Here is a 25,000-nt window from a genome sequence, read left to right on the forward strand (position 1 = left end):
AAATAAAATATATATTATAATTGAAAATATCCATGCAGAAATATCTTTACATTTTGGTAATATTAAACATATTTTTTACAATTTAAAATCAAATACATAAAAAAAAAAATATTGAGTCACGTTACACCTCTAATCAACATCTTTATCCCAACGAAGAAGAAGATTGAGTCACGTGACCAGCCCCGACCAAATTAATAATCATGCCGGAACACACTTTATTGTCATTTAAAGTGATAGAAACTGTAACTATATAAAAAAAAAAATTTAATACAAATAATCATCACTTACTTATTTTCCTTTAATTGTCACATCATCAGCCCCGACCAAAATATGAAGAACAAGAGTTAGTGATAACTATGACCCATAAAAGCACATTAAATAGGGTGCACTACCTCGCTGCAACCAGCAGAGGTGCCGTTGATCCAAATCGTTTGTTTCCAATGTTTTTCTTTTGTTTCAAATATTTATTTTTTTGTTAAGTGTAACAAATTATATATTATAATTTAAAATATCCATGCAGAAATATATTTACATTTTGGTAGTATTAAACATATTTTTTACAATTTAAAATCAAATACATTAAAAAAAAAAAAAATCGAGTCACGTTACACCGCTAATCAACATCTTTATCCCAACGAAGAAGAAAAAGATTGGGTCACGTGACCAGCCATGACCAAATTAATAATCATGTCGGAACACACTTTATTGTCATTTAAAGTGATAGAAACATATTGTAACTATATTATATATATATTTTTAATACAAATAATCATCACTTACTTATTTTCCTTTAATTGTCACATCATCAGCCCCGACCAAAATATGAAGAACAAGAGTTAGTGACAACTATGACCCATAAAAGCACATTAAATAGGGTGCACTACCCCGCTGCAACCAGCAGAGGTGCCGTTGATCCAAATCGTTTGTTTCCAATGTTTTTCTTTTGTTTCAAATATTTATTTTTTTGTTAAGTGAAATAAAATATATATTATAATTGAAAATATCCATGCAGAAATATCTTTACATTTTGGTAATATTAAACATATTTTTTACCATTTAAAATCAAATACATTAAAAAAAAAAATCGAGTCACGTTACACCGCTAATCAACATCTTTATCCCAACGAAGAAGAAGAAGATTGAGTCACGTGACCAAAATATTAGCTTACAATGTGAACTACGACCACAGTAATAATGTAATAAAATACAATGTAAACTACAACCACAGTAATAATATAATAAAATACATCAAAAGTGAGCATTTTACAATGTTGGGGGGGTTAAAAATAATATGTGTGCCGTCATGAGAAGCCAGAAGGTGTACCTAATAAAGTGACTGCCGATTCAAAGTCACGCGCGTGGAAAGAAGCCAAAAGAAAGTTTGTTATAAGGGGGGTGGGGGGGGGGTCGGTGACCATGGCAACAGAGGCAAAACAATCCTAATAAAAAAGGAGGCGAAGGTCTTACCTGCAGCCCGTCGAGGCGCCTGCTGCTTCCGGCGTGGCATGCTGCCGTGGAGGGGAGAGAGGGGGGGGGGGGGGATTACGCCGTGGGAAAAGGGGGTGGCGTTCACGCGCGTGCCCAGGTGCAACCACGATGCGGGGCCACGCTCGTGCGCGCGCATACAAAAAAAAAAAAAAAAGAGAGACGCGCGATCCTTTTTGGGGTTGTTGTTGTTCTTCTTCTTTCTTTTTGTTAGGACGTCGCCCTCCAATCCAACTCTGATTAAATACGCAAACGCTTCCTCTTCCTTCTTCTTCTTCTTCTTCTCTTCCTTCTTCTTCTTCTCTTCCTTCTTCTCTTCCTGCTTCTTCTTCTTCTCTTCCTCCTTTTTCTTCTCTTCCTGCTTCTTCTTCTTCTTCTTCTTCTCCTCTTCCTGCTTCTTCTTCTTCTTCTTCTTCGTCTCCTGCTTCTACGCGGGACGCAGCGTCCTCCTCGCCGTGTCCATCAGCTGGTGGAGTGGAAGTGGGCGTGGGGTGGAGAAAAGGAGCCGCGGACGCCGAGCGGAGCGACGATGTGAGCGCGGCGGAGGTCCGGGAGAAACTGAAGATGGCAAACTCCTCCTCCTCCTCCTCCTCCTCCTCGCTTCTTTCCCGCCTTCTTCCGACCTGACGACGACGACGACGATGATGATGATGATGATGATGATGATGATGATGGTGGCGGTGGTGATGAGAGCGTTAGTGAGGGAGAGAATCTGCACTTTATTAAAGGAACAAAAGCCATCATTTCTTCTTTGCCTGCGATCAAACATGTCGCTTTTGTTTTCTTCTTCTCTCCTAACGCGTATGACGTCACTGTGTAGTCAAGGCTGCGCTTCTTTTCACCAGCGGAACAACTTCAAAGGTCGAACAACCCATCGGTCCACGGTCAAGTCAGGAGTCAAGAGAGTCTGTTCCAGGGTCAAACTGTGGCCATCATTACAGTTTTATCAAGAGTACAAGCAATTACTCGGTCGCCTTCCTGATTGTCATACAAGTGTAAAAAGAAGTTAAACACGGTTGATAATAATGTAAATACAAATAGTCTGTTCCAGGGTCAAGCTGTGGCCATCATAACAGCTTTATTAGGTGGGAAAGCAATGTTTTAAATCACTTGGTCGCCCTCCTAAATGTCATACAAGTGTAAAAAGAAGTAAAACACTCTTGATCATAATGAAAATATAAAGAGTCTGTTCCAGGGTCAAACTGTGGCCATCATAACATTTTTATTAAGAGTACACGCAATCACTTGGTCACCTTCCTAATTGTCATACAAGTGTAAAAAGAAGTTAAATACGGTTGATAATAATGTAAATACAAATAGTCTGTTCCAGGGTCAAACTGTGGCCATCATAACAGCTTCATTAGGTAGGAAAGCAATGTTTTAAATCACTTGGTCGCCCTCCTAAATGTTATACAAGTGTAAAAAGAAGTAAAACACTGTTGATAATAATATAAATATAAAGAGTCTGTTCCAGGGTCAAACGGTGGCCATCATAACAGTTTTATTAAGAGTACAAGCAATCACTTGGTCGCCTTCCTAACTGTCACACAAGTGTAAAAAGAAGTTAAACACTGTTGATAATAATGTAAATACAAGTAGTCTGTTCCAGTGTCAAACTGTAGCCATCATAGTAGCTTTATTAGGTGGAAAAGCAATGTTTTAAATCACTTGGTCGCCCTCCTAAATGTCATACAAGTGTAAAAAGAAGTTAAACACTGTTGATAATAATGTAAATACAAATAGTCTGTTCCAGGGTCAAACTGTAGCCATCATAGTAGCTTTATTAGGTGGGAAAGCAATGTTTTAAATCACTTGGTCGCCCTCCTAAATGGCATACAAGTGTAAAAAGAAGTGAAACACTTTTGATAATAATATAAATATAAAGAGTCTGTTCCAGGGTCAAACGGTGGCCATCATAACAGTTTTATTAAGAGTACAAGCAATCACTTGGTCGCCTTCCTAACTGTCACACAAGTGTAAAAAGAAGTTAAACACTGTTGATAATAATGTAAATACAAGTAGTCTGTTCCAGTGTCAAACTGTAGCCATCATAACAGCTTTATTAGGTGGAAAAGCAATGTTTAAATCACTTGGTCGCCCTCCTAAATGTTATACAAGTGTAAAAAGAAGTTAAGCACTGTTAATAATAGTGTAAATATAAATAGTCTTTTCCAGGGTCAAACTGTGGCCATCATTACAGTTTTATCAAGAGTACAAACAATCACTTGGTCGCCCTCCTAGCTGTCATACAAGTGTAAAAAGAAGATAAACACGGTTGATAATAATGTAAATACAAATAGTCTGTTCCAGGGTCAAACTGTGGCCATCATAACAGCTTTATTAGGTGGGAAAGCAATGTTTTAAATCACTTGGTCGCCCTCCTAAATGTCATACAAGTGTAAAAAGAAGTTAAACACTGTTGAAAATAATGTAAATACAAATAGTCCGTTCCTGGGTCAAACTGTGGCCATCATTACAGTTTTATTAAGTGTACAGGCAATCACTTTGTCGCCCTCCTAAATACCATACAAGTGTAAAAAGAAGTTAAACACGGTTGATAATAATGTAAATACAAATGGTCTGTTCCAGTGTCAAACTGTGGCCACCATGAATACTTCATTAATTTATATTATTGATATTGATAATATATTTATATTGATATTATTGATATTAATATATCGATATTAGTTGATATTTTTAAGAGTATACAAGCAATCACTTTGTCGCCCTCCAAAATGTCATACAAGTGTAAAAAGAAGTTAAACACTGTTGAAAATAATGTAAATACAATTAGTCTGTTCCAGTCTCAAACTGTGGCCATCATAACAGCTTTTTTAAGAGTACAAGCAATCACTTGGTTGCTTTCCTAACTGCCATATAAAGTGTAAAAAGAAGTTAAACACTGTTGATAATAATGTAAATACAAATAGTCTGTTCCAGGGTCAAACTGTAGCCATCATAACACCTTCATTAGGTGGAAAAGCAATGTTTTAATCATTTTGTCACCCTTCTAACTGTTATACAAGTGTAAAAAGAAGTTAAACACTGTTGATAATAATGTAAATAGGAATAGTCTGTTACAGGGTCAAACTGTGGCCACCATGAATACTTCATTAAATGGAAAAGCAATGTTTTAAGTCACTTTGTCGCCCTCCTAAATGTCATAAAAGTGTAAAAAGAAGTAAAACACTGTTGATAATAATGTAAATAAAAAATAGTCTGTTCCGGAGTCAAACTGTGGCCATCATAACAGCTTTATTAGGTGGAAAAGCAATGTTTTAAATCACTTTGTCAGCCTCCTAAATGTCATACAAGTGTAAAAAGAAGTAGAGCACTGTTGATAATGATGTAAATAGAAATAGTCTGTTCCAGGGTCAAACTGTGGCCATCATAACAGCTTTATTAGGTGGAAAACAATGTTTTAAATCACTTTGTTGCCCTCCTAAATGTCATACAAGTGTAAAAAGAAGTTAAACACTGTTGATAATAATGTAAATACAAATAGTCTGTTCCAGGGTCAAACTGTGGCCATCATAGCAGTTTTATTAGGTGGAAAAGCAATGTTTTAAATCATTTGTCACCCTTCTAACTGTCATACAAGTGTAAAAAGAAGTTAAACACTGTTGATAAAAATGTAAATACAAATAGTCTGTTCCAGCGTCAAACTGTGGCCACAATAAAAAGCTTTATTAAGTGTACATGCAAAGTTTTAAGTCAATATCATAACTGTCTTACAAGTGTAAAAATAAGCTAACCAATCTTAATAATTATATTAATAGAAATAGTCTGTTCCAGGTCACAATTTGACATTCTTAACTGCCAAAAAAGTGTAAAAAGAAGTGAAGAATAACAATATACAGAGAAATATTCTGTTCCAGGGTCAAACTGTGGCCATCATAACAGTTTTATTAGGTGGAAAAGCAATGTTTTAAATCATGTGTCACCCTTCTAACTGTCACACAAGTGTAAAAAGAAGTTAAACACTGTTGATAATAATGTAAATGCAAATAGTCTATTCCAGGGTTAAGCTGTGGCCACAATAAAAAGTTTTATTACGTGTACAGGCAATGTTTTAAGTCAATATCATAACTGTCTTACAAGTGTAAAAAGAAGTTAACCACTCTTAATAATAATATTGATAGAAATAGTCTGATCCTGGTCACAATTTGACATTTTTAACTGCCAAACAAGTGTAAAAACAAGTTAATAATAGCAATAAACACAGAAATAGTCTGTTCCAGGGTCAAACTGTGGCCACAAAAGAAGCTTAAATACATGTACAGGCTATGTTTTAAATCAGCATCTTAACTGTCATTCAAGTGTAAAAAGAAGTTAATCACTGTTAATAATAATGTAAATAGTCTGTTCCAGTGTCAAGCTGTGGCCACAATAAAAAGTTTTATTAAGTGTACATGCAATATTTTAAGTCAATATCATAACTGTCTTACAAGTGTAAAAAGAAGTTAACCACTCTTAGTAATAATATTAATAGAAGTAGTCTGTTCCAAGTCACAATTTAACATTCTTAACTGTCGTACAAGTGTGAAAATAAGTTAATAATAGTAATAAACACAGAAATAGTCTGTTCCAGGGTCAAACTGTGGCCACAATAAAAAGCTTTATTAAGTGTACATGCAATGTTTTAAGTCAATATCATAACTGTCTTACAAGTGTAAAAATAAGTTAACCAATCTTAATAATTATATTAAAAGAAATAGTCTGTCCCAGGTCACAATTTGACATTTTTAACTGCCAAAAAAGTGTAAAAAGAAGTGAAGAATAACAATATACAGAGAAATAGTCTGTTGCAGGGTCAAACTGTGGCCATCATAACAGCATTATTAGGTGGAAAAGCAATGTTTTAAATCATGTGTCACCCTTTTAACTGTCACACAAGTGTAAAAAGAAGTTAAACACTGTTGATAATAATGTAAATGCAAATAGTCTGTTCCAGGGTTAAGCTGTGGCCACAATAAAAAGCTTTATTAAGTGTACAGGCAATGTTTTAAGTCAATATCATAACTGTCTTACAAGTGTAAAAAGAAGTTAACCACTCTTAATAATAATATTAATAGACATAGTCTGTTCCAAGTCACAATTTGACATTATTAACTGCCAAACAAGTGTAAAAAGAAGTTAATAATAGCAATAAACACAGAAATAGTCTGTTCCAGCGTCAAACTGTGGTCATTTTAAGAGCATTATTACATGTGCAGCAGTATTTGTAGTCAATTTGTGACATTCTTGACTGCCAAACAAGTGTAAAAAGAAGTTAATAATAGCAATAAACACAGAAATAGTCTGTTCCAGGGTCAAACTGTGGTCATTTTAAGAGCATTATTACATGTGCAGCAGTATTTGTAGTCAATTTGTGACATTCTTGACTGTCACACAAGTGTAAAAAGAAGTTAATAATAGCAATAAACACAGAAATAGTCTGTTCCAGCGTCAAACTGTGGTCATTTTAAGAGCATTATTACATGTGCAGCAGTATTTGTAGTCAATTTGTGACATTCTTGACTGCCAAACAAGTGTAAAAAGAAGTGAATAATAGCAATAAACACAGAAATAGTCTGTTCCAGCGTCAAACTGTGGTCATTTTAAGAGCATTATTACATGTGCGGCAGTATTTGTAGTCAATTTGTGACATTCTTGACTGCCAAACAAGTGTAAAAAGAAGTGAATAATAGCAATAAACACAGAAATAGTCTGTTCCAGCGTCAAACTGTGGTCATTTTAAGAGCATTATTACATGTGCAGCAGTATTTGTAGTCAATTTGTGACATTCTTGACTGCCAAACAAGTGTAAAAAGAAGTGAATAATAGCAATAAACACAGAAATAGTCTGTTCCAGCATCAAACTGTGGTCATTTTAAGAGCATTATTACATGTGCAGCAGTATTTGTAGTCAATTTGTGACATTCTTGACTGCCAAACAAGTGTAAAAAGAAGTGAATAATAGCAATAAACACAGAAATAGTCTGTTCCAGGGTCAAACTGTGGTCATTTTAAGAGCATTATTACATGTGCAGCAGTATTTGTAGTCAATTTGTGACATTCTTGACTGCCAAACAAGTGTAAAAAGAAGTGAATAATAGCAATAAACACAGAAATAGTCTGTTCCAGGGTCAAACTGTGGTCATTTTAAGAGCATTATTACATGTGCGGCAGTATTTGTAGTCAATTTGTGACATTCTTGACTGTCACACAAGTGTAAAAAGAAGTTAAGAATAGCAATAAACACAGAAATAGTCTGTTCCAGGGTCAAACTGTGGTCATTTTAAGAGCATTACTACATGTGCAGCAGTATTTGTAGTCAATTTGTGACATTCTTGACTGTCACACAAGTGTAAAAAGAAGTTAAGAATAGCAATAAACACAGAAATAGTCTGTTCCAGCATCAAACTGTGGTCATTTTAAGAGCATTACTACATGTGCAGCAGTATTTGTAGTCAATTTGTGACATTCTTGACTGCCAAACAAGTGTAAAAAGAAGTGAATAATAGCAATAAACACAGAAATAGTCTGTTCCAGGGTCAAACTGTGGTCATTTTAAGAGCATTATTACATGTGCGGCAGTATTTGTAGTCAATTTGTGACATTCTTGACTGTCACACAAGTGTAAAAAGAAGTTAAGAATAGCAATAAACACAGAAATAGTCTGTTCCAGGGTCAAACTGTGGTCATTTTAAGAGCATTACTACATGTGCAGCAGTATTTGTAGTCAATTTGTGACATTCTTGACTGTCACACAAGTGTAAAAAGAAGTTAAGAATAGCAATAAACACAGAAATAGTCTGTTCCAGCATCAAACTGTGGTCATTTTAAGAGCATTACTACATGTGCAGCAGTATTTGTAGTCAATTTGTGACATTCTTGACTGCCAAACAAGTGTAAAAAGAAGTGAATAATAGCAATAAACACAGAAATAGTCTGTTCCAGGGTCAAACTGTGGTCATTTTAAGAGCATTATTACATGTGCGGCAGTATTTGTAGTCAATTTGTGACATTCTTGACTGTCACACAAGTGTAAAAAGAAGTTAAGAATAGCAATAAACACAGAAATAGTCTGTTCCAGGGTCAAACTGTGGTCATTTTAAGAGCATTACTACATGTGCAGCAGTATTTGTAGTCAATTTGTGACATTCTTGACTGTCACACAAGTGTAAAAAGAAGTTAAGAATAGCAATAAACACAGAAATAGTCTGTTCCAGGGTCAAACTGTGGTCATTTTAAGAGCATTACTACATGTGCAGCAGTATTTGTAGTCAATTTGTGACATTCTTGACTGTCACACAAGTGTAAAAAGAAGTGAATAATAGCAATAAACACAGAAATAGTCTGTTCCAGGGTCAAACTGTGGTCATTTTAAGAGCATTATTACATGTGCAGCAGTATTTGTAGTCAATTTGTGACATTCTTGACTGTCACACAAGTGTAAAAAGAAGTGAATAATAGCAATAAACACAGAAATAGTCTGTTCCAGGGTCAAACTGTGGTCATATTAAGAGCATTATTACATGTGCGGCAGTATTTGTAGTCAATTTGTGACATTCTTGACTGTCACACAAGTGTAAAAAGAAGTGAATAATAGCAATAAACACAGAAATAGTCTGTTCCAGCGTCAAACTGTGGCCACAAAAGAAGCTTAAATACATGTACAGGCTATGTTTTAAATCAGCATCTTAACTGTCATTCAAGTGTAAAAAGAAGTTAATCACTGTTAATTATAATGTAAATAGTCTGTTCCAGTGTCAAGCTGTGGCCACAATAAAAAGCTTTATTACGTGTACAGGCAATGTTTTAAGTCAATATCATAACTGTCTTACAAGTGTAAAAAGAAGTTAACCACTCTTAGTAATAATATTAATAGAAGTAGTCTGTTCCAAGTCACAATTTAACATTCTTAACTGTCGTACAAGTGTGAAAATAAGTTAATAATAGTAATAAACACAGAAATAGTCTGTTCCAGGGTCAAACTGTGGCCACAATAAAAAGCTTTATTAAGTGTACATGCAAAGTTTTAAGTCAATATCATAACTGTCTTACAAGTGTAAAAATAAGTTAACCAATCTTAATAATTATATTTATAGAAATAGTCTGTTCCAGGTCACAATTTGACATTTTTAACTGCCAAAAAAGTGTAAAAAGAAGTGAAGAATAACAATATACAGAGAAATAGTCTGTTCCAGGGTCAAACTGTGGCCATCATAACAGCTTTATTGGGTGGAAAAGCAATGTTTTAAATCATGTGTCACCCTTCTAACTGTCATACAAGTGTAAAAAGAAGTTAAACACCGTTGATAATGTAAATGCAAATAGTCTGTTCCAGGGTTAAGCTGTGGCCACAATAAAAAGTTTTATTACGTGTACAGGCAATGTTTTAAGTCAACATCATAACTGTCTTACAAGTGTAAAAATAAGTTAACCAATCTTAATAATTATATTTATAGAAATAGTCTGTTCCAGGTCACAATTTGACATTTTTAACTGCCAAAAAAGTGTAAAAAGAAGTGAAGAATAACAATATACAGAGAAATAGTCTGTTCCAGGGTCAAACTGTGGTCATTTTAAGAGCATTACTACATGTGCAGCAGTATTTGTAGTCAATTTGTGACATTCTTGACTGCCAAACAAGTGTAAAAAGAAGTGAATAATAGCAATAAACACAGAAATAGTCTGTTCCAGGGTCAAACTGTGGTCATTTTAAGAGCATTATTACATGTGCAGCAGTATTTGTAGTCAATTTGTGACATTCTTGACTGTCACACAAGTGTAAAAAGAAGTTAAGAATAGCAATAAACACAGAAATAGTCTGTTCCAGGGTCAAACTGTGGTCATTTTAAGAGCATTATTACATGTGCAGCAGTATTTGTAGTCAATTTGTGACATTCTTGACTGCCAAACAAGTGTAAAAATAAGTGAATAATAGCAATAAACACAGAAATAGTCTGTTCCAGCGTCAAACTGTGGTCATTTTAAGAGCATTATTACATGTGCAGCAGTATTTGTAGTCAATTTGTGACATTCTTGACTGTCACACAAGTGTAAAAAGAAGTTAATAATAGCAATAAACACAGAAATAGTCTGTTCCAGGGTCAAACTGTGGTCATTTTAAGAGCATTACTACATGTGCAGCAGTATTTGTAGTCAATTTGTGACATTCTTGACTGTCACACAAGTGTAAAAAGAAGTTAAGAATAGCAATAAACACAGAAATAGTCTGTTCCAGGGTCAAACTGTGGTAATTTTAAGAGCATTAAAACATGTGCAGCAGTATTTGTAGTCAATTTGTGACATTCTTGACTGTCACACAAGTGTAAAAAGAAGTTAAGAATAGCAATAAACACAGAAAAAGTCTGTTCCAGCGTCAAACTGTGGTCATTTTAAGAGCATTATTACATGTGCAGCAGTATTTGTAGTCAATTTGTGACATTCTTGACTGCCAAACAAGTGTAAAAAGAAGTTAATAATAGCAATAACCACAGAAATAGTCTGTTCCAGGGTCAAACTGTGGTCATTTTAAGAGCATTATTACATGTGCAGCAGTATTTGTAGTCAATTTGTGACATTCTTGACTGTCACACAAGTGTAAAAAGAAGTGAATAATAGCAATAAACACTGAAATAGTCTGTTCCAGGGTCAAACTGTGGTCATTTTAAACGGGCGGCAGTATCTGAACTCACTTTGTGACATTCCTGACTGTCACACAAGTGTAAGAAGAAGTGAACCACTGTCAATAATAAAGAAGCATAGACACAAATGGTCTGTTCCGGGGTCAAGCTGTGGCCGTCATCAGATAAAAAATCAATAGGAGCCTTGTTGGTGTCAGCGTGAGGAAACGCGTGTCTCTCGTCAAAAAGACGGAGCTCTCATGACTTCATCCACGCTGATGGATGACTTGACTCCCCCCCCCCCACCCCCACCTTCCCTCCCCTGAGAGGGGCGGGGCCTGCGTTACAAATGTCTTCCTGATAATATTCCATCAGCCTCTTTTGTGCCTGTCAATCACTCGCTGATACCGGAGCCCCGCACTGAACTCCACCTGAACCTGAGGCATCAATCAAACCTGAGTCCTACCTGTCTGACAGTGTGCGCACACACACACACACACACACACACACACACACACACACACACACACACACACACACACACACACACACACACACACACGCACACACGCACCTTATCGCCCACAATATTAGGAACGTGGTGCCAGACGTCAGTCACGGACACTTCACTATCAGCACATGTCCGTATCGCACTCCAAGGGAGTCAACATGAGTGGCGTTGCGTTCGAGGAAGCTGGGGAATTGCCACTCCTCACACCTATGCAGTACAATGCATTGAAAGTCGGTAACAGTCGCAAGGTGGAAGCTGGAGCCTAGCCCAGTTTCCTGGGAGCAAACTGACAAAGGCTAAAATATCGTTTTTATTAAAATGATGTTGTGATTTATTGTTAAGTGCTTGACTTCTTTTTACACTTGTATGACAGGTAAGATTGTTAAAAAAGTGACTTCAAATTTTGCCTGTGAACTTTTATGAAGGCCACAGTTTGACCCTGGAACAGACCATTTGTGATAACATTATTATCAACAGTGGTTGAAATAAGAAGTCAAACACTGTTGATAATAATGCAAATACGAATAGTCTGTTCCAGGGTCAAACTGTGGCCATCATAGCAGCTTTATTAGGTGGAAAAGCAATGTTTTTAATCACTTTGTCACCCTTCTAACTGTCATACAAGTGTAAAAAGAAGTAAAACACTGCTCATAATGATGTAAATACAAATAGTCTTTTCCAGGGTCAAACTGTGGCCATCATAGCAGCTTTATTTAAGTGGAAAAGCAATGTTTTAAATCACTTTGTCACCCTCGTAACTGTCATACAAGTGTAAAAAGAAGTTAAAAACTGCTAATAATAATGTAATTATAAATAGTCTGTTCCAGGGTCAAACTGTGGCCACCATTACAGTTTTATTAAGAGTACAAGCAATCACTTGGTCGCCCTCCTAACTGTCATACAAGTGTAAAAAGAAGTTAAACACTGTTGATAATGATGTAAATACAAATAGTCTGTTCCAGGGTCAAACTGTGGCCATCATAGCAGCTTTATTAAGTGGAAAAGCAATGTTTTATATCACTTTGTCACCCTCATAACTGTCATACAAGTGTAAAAACAAGTTAAAAACGGCTAATAATAATGTAAATAGTCTGTTCCAGGGTCAAACTGTGGCCATCATTACAGTTTTATTAAGTGGAAAAGCAATGTTTTTAATCACTTTGTCACCCTTCTAACTGTCATACAAGTGTAAAAAGAAGTTAAAAACTGCTAATAATAATGTAATTATAAATAATCTGTTCCAGGGTCAAACTGTGGCCATCATAACAGTTTTATTAAGAGTACAAGCAATCACTTGGTCGCCCTCCTAACTGTCATAAAAGTGTAAAAAGAAGTAAAACACTGCTTATAATGATGTAAATACAAATAGTCTGTTCCAGGGTCAAACTGTGGCCATCATAGCAGATTTATTTAAGTGGAAAAGCAATGTTTTAAATCACTTTGTCACCCTCGTAACTGTCATACAAGTGTAAAAAGAAGTTAAAAACTGCTGATAACAATGTAAATATAAATAGTCTGTTCCAGGGTCAAACTGTGGCCATCATAACAGTTTTATTAAGAGTACAAGCAATCACTTGGTCGCCTTCCTAGCTGTCATACAAGTGTAAAAAGAAGTTAAACACTGCTAATAATAATGTAAATAGTCTGTTCCAGGGTCAAACCTTTGCCCTCATAACAGTTTTATTAAGAGTACAAGTAATCACTTTGTCGCCCTCCTAACTGTCATACAAGTGTAAAAAGAAGTAAAACACTGTTGATAATAATGTAAATACAAATAGTCTGTTCCAGGGTCAAACTGTGGCCTTCATGAACGCTTTTTTAAGTGGAAAAGCAATGTTTTAAATCACTTTGTCACCCTCGTAACTGTCATACAAGTGTAAAAAGAAGTTAAAAACTGCTAATAATAATGTAATTATAAATAGTCTGTTCCAGGGTCAAACTGTGGCCATCATAGCAGCTTTATTAGTTGGAAAATCAATGTTTTTAATCACTTTGTCACCCTTCTAACTGTCATACAAGTGTAAAAAGAAGTTAAACACTGTTGATAATGATGTAAATACAAATAGTCTGTTCCAGGGTCAAACTGTGGCCATCATAACAGCTTTATTAAGTGGAAAAGCAATGTTTTATATCACTTTGTCACCCTCATAACTGTCATACAAGTGTAAAAAGAAGTTAAAAACGGCTAATAATAATGTAAATAGTCTGTTCCAGGGTCAAACTGTTGCCATCATAACAGTTTTATTAAGAGTACAAGTAATCACTTTGTCGCCCTCCTAACTGTCATACAAGTGTAAAAAGAAGTAAAACACTGCTCATAATGATGTAAATACAAATAGTCTGTTCCAGGGTCAAACTGTGGCCATCATAACAGTTTTATTAAGTGTACAGGCAATCACTTGGTCGCCCTCCTAACTGTCATACAAGTGTAAAAAGAAGTTAAACACTGTTGATAATAATGTAAATACAAATAGTCTGTTCCAGGGTCAAACTGTGGCCTTCATGAACACTTTTTTAAGTGGAAAAGCAATGTTTTAAATCACTTTGTCACCCTTCTAACTGTCATACAAGTGTAAAAATAAGTAAAACACTGTTGATAATAATGTAAATATGAATATTCTGTTCCAGGGTCAAACTGTGGCCACCATTACAGTTTTATTAAGAGTACAAGCAATCACTTTGTCACCCTCCTAACTGTCATACAAGTGTAAAAAGAAGTAAAACACTGTTGATAATAATGTAAATACAAATAGTCTGTTCCAGGGTCAAACTGTGGCCTTCATGAACACTTTTTTAAGTGGAAAAGCAATGTTTTAAATCACTTTGTCAGCCTCGTAACTGTCATACAAGTGTAAAAAGAAGTTAAAAACTGCTAATAATAATGTAATTATAAATAGTCTGTTCCAGGGTCAAACTGTGGCCATCATAGCAGCTTTATTAGGTGGAAAAGCAATGTTTTTAATCACTTTGTCACCCTTCTAACTGTCATACAAGTGTAAAAAGAAGTTAAACACTGTTGATAATGATGTAAATACAAATAGTCTGTTCCAGGGTCAAACTGTGGCCATCATAGCAGCTTTATTAGGTGGAAAAGAATGTTTTTAATCACTTTGTCACCCTTCTAACTGCCATACAAGTGTAAAAAGAAGTAAAACACTGTTGATTATATTGTAAATACAAATAGTCTGTTCCAGGGTCAAACTGTGGCCATCATAACAGCTTTATTAGGTGGAAAAGCAATGTTTTATATCACTTTGTCACCCTCATAACTGTCATACAAGTGTAAAAAACAAGTTAAAAATGGCTAATGATAATGTAAATAGTCTGTTCCAGGGTCAAACTGTTGCCATCATAACAGTTTTATTAAGAGTACAAGTAATCACTTTGTCGCCCTCCTAACTGTCATACAAGTGTAAAAAGAAGTTAAACACTGTTGATAATAATGTAAATACAAATAGTCTGTTCCAGTGTCAAACTGTGGCCATCATGAACGCTTTTTTAAGTGGAAAAGCAATGTTTTAAATCACTTTGTCACCCTCGTAACTGTCATACAAGTGTAAAAAGAAGTTAAAAACTGCTAATAATAATGTAATTATAAATAGTCTGTTCCAGGGTCAAACTGTGGCCATCATAACAGCTTTATCAAGAGTACAAGCAATCACTTGGTCGCCCTCCTAATTGTCATACAAGTGTAAAAATAAGTAAAACACTGTTGATAATAATGTAAATATGAATATTCTGTTCCAGGGTCAAACTGTGGCCACCATTACAGTTTTATTAAGAGTACAAGCAATCACTTTGTCGCCCTCCTAACTGTCATACAAGTGTAAAAATAAGTAAAACACTGTTGATAATAATGTAAATACAAATAGTCTGTTCCAGCGTCAAACTGTGGCCTTCATGAACACTTTTTTAAGTGGAAAAGCAATGTTTTAAATCACTTTGTCACCCTCGTAACTTTCATACAAGTGTAAAAAGAAGTTAAACACTGTTGATAATATTGTAAATACAAATAGTCTGTTCCATGGTCAAACTGTGGCCATCATAGCAGCTTTATTAGGTGGAAAAGCAATGTTTTTAATCACTTTGTTGCCTTCTAACTGTCATACAAGTGTAAAAAGAAGTTAAACACTGTTGATAATAATGTAATTATAAATAGTCTGTTCCAGGGTCAAACTGTGGCCATCATAACAGCTTTATTTAAGTGGAAAATAAATGTTTTGAATTCTATCCATTCATCCATCCCCAACATCCATGCGTTCGTCAATCCATCCATCCTTCAATCAATCCATCCATCTATTTATTTATCATCCGCCTACCCCATCATCCATCCTTTCCATCATCCATCCATCTATTTATCCATTAATCCACCCCCAACATCCATCCGTTTGTCAATCCACCCATCCTTCAAACAATCCATCCATCTATTTATTCATCATCCATCTTTTCCATCATCCATCCATCCATCCATCTATGTATCCATCTGTTTGTCAATCCATCCATATTTCAATCAGTCCATCCATGCATCCATCTATTTATCATCCATCCCCATCAATTATCAGTTTATCAATCCATCTTTTCCATCATCCATCCATCTATTCACATCATCCATTAGTTAATCAATCTATCTATCCATCCATCATCTATCTATTATCCATCCACCCATTCCATCCATCCATGCATCCCTCCCTCCATACATCCCCATCATCCACCCGTTTGTCAATCCATCCATCCTTCAAACAGTCCATCCATCTATTTATTTATTCATCCATCTATCCCCATCATCCATCCATCTATCCACATCATCAGATTATCAATCCATCCATCCACCTGTCTATTTATCCATCCATCCCTTCCATCCATCCATCATTCCATTACATATCCCCATCCATCCATACATGCATCTCTCACTCCATCCATCCATCCGTCATCCATACATCCATTCCATGCCTCATCCATCCATCATCTAGCCTTTCCATCCACCCATCCATCTGTTTGTCAATACATCCATCCCCGTCTGTTTGTCAATCCATCCATCCTTCAATCAATCCATCCACGCATCCATCTATTTATCCATCCATTCCCATCATCCATCAGTTCATCAATCCATCCTTTCCATCATCCATCCATCCATCTATCCACATCATCAATCAGTTCATCATTCCCTCCTTTCCATCATCCATCCATCTATTTATCCACCCATCTATCCACATCATCCATCAGTTCATCAATCCCTCCTTTCCATCATCCATCCATCTATCCACATCATCCATCAGTTCATCAATCCCTCCTTTCCATCATCCATCCATCTTTTTATCCATCCATCTATCCACCTCATCCATCAGTTCATCAAGCCATCCTTTCTATCATCCATCCATCTATTTATCCACCCATCTATCCACATCATCCATCAGTTCATCAATCTATCCATCCATCATCCATCCATCTATTTATCCACCCATCTATCCACATCATCCATCAGTTCATCAATCCATCCATCCATCATCTATTCATCCATCCATTTCATCCACCTGTCCATTTATCCATCCATCCATCCCTCCCTCCCTCATCATCCTTCCATTCCATCCATCCATCATTCCATTGCATCTCTCCATCCATGCATCCCTCACTCCATCCATCTGTCATCCATATGTCCATTCCATGCCTCCATCCATCCACCCAGCCTTTCCACCCACCCATTCATCTGTTTGTCAATCCACCCATCCATCTATTTATCCATCCATCCCCATCATTTCATCAATCCATCCTTTCCACATCATCCATCAGTTAATCAATCTATCATCATCTATCCATTATCCATCCATCCATGCATCCCTCCCTCCATACATCCCCATCATCCATCCGTTTGTCAATCCATCCATCTATCTATTTATTCATACATCTGTCCCATCATCCATCCATCTATCCACATCATCCGATTATCAATCCATCCATCCATTCCACCCACCTGTCCATCTATCCATCCATCCATCCATCATTCCATTACATCTCTTCATCCATCCATCCATGCATCCATCTATTTATCCATCCATTCCCATCATCCATCAGTTCATCAATCCATCCATCTATTTATCCATCCATCTATCCACATCATCCATCAGTTAATCAATCTATCCATCCGTCATCCATTCATCCATCCACCCATCCATTTCATCCACCTGTCCATCTATCCATCCATCCCTCCCTCCCTCATCATCCTTCCATTCCATCCATCATTCCATTGCATTCCTCCATCCATCCATCCATGCATCCCTCACTCCATCCATCTGTCATCCATATGTCCATTCCATGCCTCCATCCATCCACCCACCCATTCATCTGTTTGTCAATCCACCCATCCTTCAATCAAACCATCCACCCATCCATCTATTTATCCATCTGTCCCCATCATCCATCAGTTCATCAATCCATGCTTTCCATCATCCATCCATCTATTTATCCACCCATCTATCCACATCATCCATCAGTTCATCAATCTATCCATCCATCATCCATCCACCCATCCATTTCATCCACCTGTCCATCTATCCATCCATCCCTCCCTCCCTCATCATCCTTTCATTCCGTCCATCCCTCCATCCATCCATCCATGCATCCCTCACTCCATCCATCCGTCATCCATATGTCCATTCCATGCCTCCATCCATCCATCCAGACTTTCCATGTGTTTGTCAATCCACCCATCCATCTATTCATCCATCCATCCCCATCATTTCATCAATCCATCCTTTCCACCATCCTTCTATCCACATCATCCATCAGTTAATCAATCTATCCATCCATCATCTATCCATTATCCATCCATCCATGCATCCCTCCTTCCATACATCCCCATTATCCATCCGTTTGTCAATCCATCCATCTATCTATTTATTCATACATCTGTCCCATCATCCATCTTTTCCATCATCCATCCATCTATCCACATCATCAGATTATCAATCCATCCATCCATTCCACCCACCTGTCCATCCATCCATCCCTCCCTCCATCATCCTTCCATTCCATCCATCCATCATTCCATTACATCTCTTCATCCATCCATCCATCCATTTTCTACCGCTTGTCCCTCTGGTCTGCCTTCATATCAACAGTGAATATCAGAGTCTCCTCAGCAGGGAACAGAACAGAAAAGATGACATCATCTTTGATTGTCATCAAACTGCTGCTTGATTCTTCACTTGTGAGGCTCAAAGACGGGAATTAAGGCGACGCTCTCACACGCGGCGTGATTGACAAGCGGCACGTCGCCACAAAGCACCGCATTCTTTTGTTTCAGCCGCTCGCTGGGGTCAAAGGTCAGCACCCAGGTGGGCCGGAAAGGCCGCACGGCAGCGTCGGGCGTGTCGTGCGAGCAGAGCGTCGCTCCTCCAGAAAGCAGCTTTGTGCCGCGTGTCATGTTTTGTCCTCGGGGCTGAATTTGTAACAAAGATCTTTGCTGCTTTTTATCCTCTTCTTCTTTTTTCACATCTGACTTTTTTTGTATGCTCGAATGTATTCTTCCCAGCATGCATCACTCTGGAGTATACCACCTTCCACACCACACTCCTCCCAGCATGCATCACTCTGGAGTATACCACCTTCCACACCACACTCCTCCCAGCATGCATCACTCTGGAGTATACCACCTTCCACACCACACTCCTCCCAGCATGCATCACTCTGGAGTACACCACCTTCCACACCACACTCTTCCCAGCATGCATCACTCTGGAGTATACCACCTTCCACACCACACTCTTCCCAGCATGCATCACTCTGGAGTATACCACCTTCCACACCACACTCTTCCCAGCATGCATCACTCTGGAGTATACCACCTTCCACACCACACTCTTCCCAGCATGCATCACTCTGGAGTATACCACCTTCCACACCACACTCTTCCCAGCATGCATCACTCTGGAGTATACCACCTTCCACACCACACTCTTCCCAGCATGCATCACTCTGGAGTATACCACCTTCCACACCACACTCCTCCCAGCATGCATCACTCTGGAGTATACCACCTTCCACACCACACTCTTCCCAGCATGCATCACTCTGGAGTATACCACCTTCCACACCACACTCTTCCCAGCATGCATCACTCTGGAGTATACCACCTTCCACACCACACTCTTCCCAGCATGCATCACTTTGGAGTATACCACCTTCCACACCACACTCTTCCCAGCATGCATCACTCTGGAGTGGCATTCTTCCACACCACACTCTTCCCAGCATGCATCACTCTGGAGTATACCACCTTCCACACCACACTCTTCCCAGCATGCATCACTCTGGAGTACACCACCTTCCACACCACACTCTTCCCAGCATGCATCACTCTGGAGTATACCACCTTCCACACCACACTCTTCCCAGCATGCATCACTCTGGAGTATACCACCTTCCACACCACACTCCTCCCAGCATGCATCACTCTGGAGTGGCATTCTTCCACACCACACTCCTCCCAGCATGCATCACTCTGGAGTATACCACCTTCCATGGATGGATGGATGGATGGGTGGAAATGATGGATGGAAAGGATGATGGATGGATAAATGGATAGAGGGAGGGATGGATGGAAAGGATGATGTATGGATGGATAGAGGGAGGGATGGATGGAAAGGATGAGATGGATGGTGGGATGGATGGATGAAAAGGATGGATGGGTGGGTGGGTGGGTGGAGGGATGGATAGGTGGTTGGAAAGGATGGATGAATGGAGGCATGGAATGGATGTATGGATGATAGATGGATGAGTGAGAGATGCATGGATGGATGGAAAGATGTAATAGAATGATGGATGGATGGAATGGAAGGATGATGGAGGAAGGGATGGATGGATAGATGGACAGGTGGATGGAATGGATGGGTGGATGGATGGATTGATAACCTGATGATGTGGATAGATGGATGGATAAATAGATGGATGGGTGATGGAAAGGATGGATTGATAAACTGATGGATGATGGGGATGGATGGATAAATAGATGGATGCATGGATGGATGGATTGATTGAAAGATGGGTGGATTGACAAACAGATGAGATGGATGGGTGGATGGATGGAAAGGATGGATGGATGGGTGGGTGGGTGTAGGGATGGATAGGTGGTTGGAAAGGATGGATGGATGGAGGCATGGAATGGATGTATGGATGACGGATGGATGGAGTGAGAGATGCATGGATGGATGAAGAGATGTAATAGAATGACGGATGGATGGAATGGAAGGATGATGGAGGGAGGGATGGATGGATAGATGGACAGGTGGGTGGAATGGATGGGTGGATGGATTGATAACCTGATGATGTGGATAGATGGATGGATAAATAGATGGATGGATGAGGGAAAGGATGGATTGATACACTGATGGATGATGGGGATGGATGGATAAATAGATGGATGCGTGGATGGATGGATTGATTGAAAGATGGGTGGATTGACAAACAGATGAGATGGATGGGTGGATGGATGGAAAGGATGGATGGATGGGTGGGTGGGTGCCGGGATGGATAGGTGGTTGGAAAGGATGTATGGATGGATGGATGGAAAGGATGGATGGATGGGTGGGTGGGTGTAGGGATGGATAGGTGGTTGGAAAGGATGGATGGATGTATGGAGGCATGGAATGGATGTATGGATGATGGATGGATGGAGTGAGAGATGCATGGATGGATGAAGAGATGTAATAGAATGATGGATGGATGGAATGGAAGGATGATGGAGGAAGGGATGGATGGATAGATGGACAGGTGGATGGAATGGATGGGTGGATGGATGGATTGATAACCTGATGATGTGGATAGATGGATGGATAAATAGATGGATGGATGATGGAAAGGATGGATTGATAAACTGATGGATGATGGGGATGGATGGATAAATAGATGGATGCATGGATGGATGGATTGATTGAAAGATGGGTGGATTGACAAACAGATGAGATGGATGGGTGGATGGATGGATGGATGGAAAGGATGGATGGATGGGTGGGTGGGTGTAGGGATGGATAGGTGGTTGGAAAGGATGGATGGATGGATGGATGGAGGCATGGAATGGATGTATGGATGACGGATGGATGGAGTGAGAGATGCATGGATGGATGAAGAGATGTAATAGAATGACGGATGGATGAAATGGAAGGATGATGGAGGAAGGGATGGATGGATAGATGGACAGGTGGATGGAATGGATGGGTGGATGGATGGATTGATAACCTGATGATGTGGATAGATGGATGGATAAATAGATGGATGGATGATGGAAAGGATGGATTGATAAACTGATGGATGATGGGGATGGATGGATAAATAGATGGATGCGTGGATGGATGGATTGATTGAAAGATGGGTGGATTGACAAACAGATGAGATGGATGGGTGGATGGATGGAAAGGATGGATGGATGGGTGGGTGGGTGCAGGGATGGATAGGTGGTTGGAAAGGATGTATGGATGGATGGATGGAAAGGATGGATGGATGGGTGGGTGGGTGTAGGGATGGATAGGTGGTTGGAAAGGATGGATGGATGTATGGAGGCATGGAATGGATGTATGGATGATGGATGGATGGAGTGAGAGATGCATGGATGGATGAAGAGATGTAATAGAATGATGGATGGATGGAATGGAAGGATGATGGAGGAAGGGATGGATGGATAGATGGACAGGTGGATGGAATGGATGGGTGGATGGATGGATTGATAACCTGATGATGTGGATAGATGGATGGATAAATAGATGGATGGATGATGGAAAGGATGGATTGATAAACTGATGGATGATGGGGATGGATGGATAAATAGATGGATGCATGGATGGATGGATTGATTGAAAGATGGGTGGATTGACAAACAGATGAGATGGATGGATGGATGGAAAGGATGGATGGATGGATGGATGGGTGGGTGGGTGTAGGGATGGATAGGTGGTTGGAAAGGATGGATGGATGAATGGAGGCATGGAATGGATGTATGGATGACGGATGGATGGAGTGAGAGATGCATGGATGGATGAAGAGATGTAATAGAATGACGGATGGATGGAATGGAAGGATGATGGAGGGAGGGATGGATGGATAGATGGACAGGTGGGTGGAATGGATGGGTGGATGGATGGATTGATAACCTGATGATGTGGATAGATGGATGGATAAATAGATGGATGGATGATGGAAAGGATGGATTGATAAACTGATGGATGATGGGGATGGATGGATAAATAGATGGATGCATGGATGGATGGATTGATTGAAAGATGGGTGGATTGACAAACAGATGAGATGGATGGGTGGATGGATGGAAAGGATGGATTGATGGGTGGGTGGGTGCCGGGATGGATAGGTGGTTGGAAAGGATGGATGGATGGATGGAGGCATGGAATTGATATATGGATGATGGATGGATGGAGTGAGAGATGCATGGATGGACGAAGAGATGTAATAGAATGACGGATGGATGGAATGGAAGGATGATGGAGGGAGGGATGGATGGATAGATGGACAGGTGGGTGGAATGGATGGGTGGATGGATGGATTGATAACCTGATGATGTGGATGGATGGATGGATAAATAGATGGATGGATGATTGAAAGGATGGATTGATAAACTGATGGATGATGGGGATGGATGGATAAATAGATGGATGCGTGGATGGATGGATTGATTGAAAGATGGGTGGATTGACAAACAGATGGGATGGTTGGGTGGATGGTGGGATGGATGGATGGATGGATTGAAAGATGGGTGGATTGACAAACAGATGAGATGGATGGGTGGATGGTGGGATGATGGATTGATGGAGGGATGGATGGATGGAAAGGATGGATGGATGGGTGGGTGGGTGTAGGGATGGATAGGTGGTTGGAAAGGATGGATGGAGGCATGGAATGGATGTATGGATGCCAGATGGATGGATTGATGGATGGAGTGAGGGATGCATGGATGGATGGAGAGATGGAATAGAATGATGGGTGGATGGAAAGGAAGGATGATGGAAGGAGGGATGGATGGATATATGGACAGGTGGGTGGAATGGATGGATGGATGGATGGATTGATAATCTGATGATGTGGATAGATGGATGGATGATGGAAAGAATGGATGATGGGGATGATGGATAAATAGATAAATGGATGGATGGATTGTTTAAAGGATGGATGGATTGACAAACGCATGGATGATGGGGATGTATGAGGGAGGGATGCATGGATGAATGGAATGGGTGGATGGATAATGGATAGATGATGAAAGGATAGATTGATGAACTGATGGATGATGTGGATAGATGGATGGATAAATAGATGGATGGATGATGGAAAGGATGGATTGATAAACTGATGGATGATGGGGATAGATGGATGGATAAATAGATGGATGGATGATGGAAAGGATGGATTGATAAACTGATGGATGATGGGGATGGATGGATAAATAGATGGATGGGTGGCTGGATTGATTGAAATATGGGGTGGATTGACAAACAGATGGAGATGGATGGATGGATGGATGGATGGATTGACAAACAGATGGATACATAGATGGATGGAACATGGATGGATGGATGATGGAAAGGATGGATGATGGGGAAGGTGGATGATAAATAAATAGATGGATGGATTGTTTGAAGGATGGATGGATGACGGAAAGGATGGATAATGGGGGTAGGTGGATGATAAATAAATAGATGGATGGATTGTTTGACAGATGGATGGATTGACAAATGGATAGATGCTGGGGTTGGATGAATGGATACATAGATGAATGGGTGGATGGATATAATGGGTGGATGATAATGGATAGATGACGGATGGATGGATTGATTAACTGATGGATGATGGGGATGGATGGATAAATATATGGGTGGGTGACAAACCGGTGGATGATGGGGATGGATACATAGATTGATGAATGGATGGATGGATGGGTGATGAAAGGATGGATTGATGAACTGGGGAAGGATGGATGAATAGATGGATGGATGGATGGATGAGGGAAAGGATGGATTGATAAACTGATGGATGATGGGAATGAATAGGTGGATGGATGGATGGATGGATAGATGGATGGATGGATGGATAGATGGATGGATGGATGGATGGATGGATGGATGGATGGATGGATGGATGGATGTCTGCACTTATTAAAGCTTTTCTGATGGCCACAGTTTGACCCTGGAACAGATGATTCCTATTCAAGGTGAAGGTGTTTGACATGTGGGTGACATGTGGGTGACATGTGGGTGACATGTGGGTGACATGTGGGTGACATGTGTGTCAGAGTGATTGACAGGTGTATTGTGGGCCAGTGATGATGTAAAAGAGGACACAAAAAAAGGTGATGACCTATTTCCTGTGTGTAATGTATCTTTACTTCATTATT

This window comes from Entelurus aequoreus, linkage group LG07, assembly GCF_033978785.1.
Source record: "Entelurus aequoreus isolate RoL-2023_Sb linkage group LG07, RoL_Eaeq_v1.1, whole genome shotgun sequence".
NCBI lineage: Eukaryota > Metazoa > Chordata > Actinopteri > Syngnathiformes > Syngnathidae > Entelurus > Entelurus aequoreus.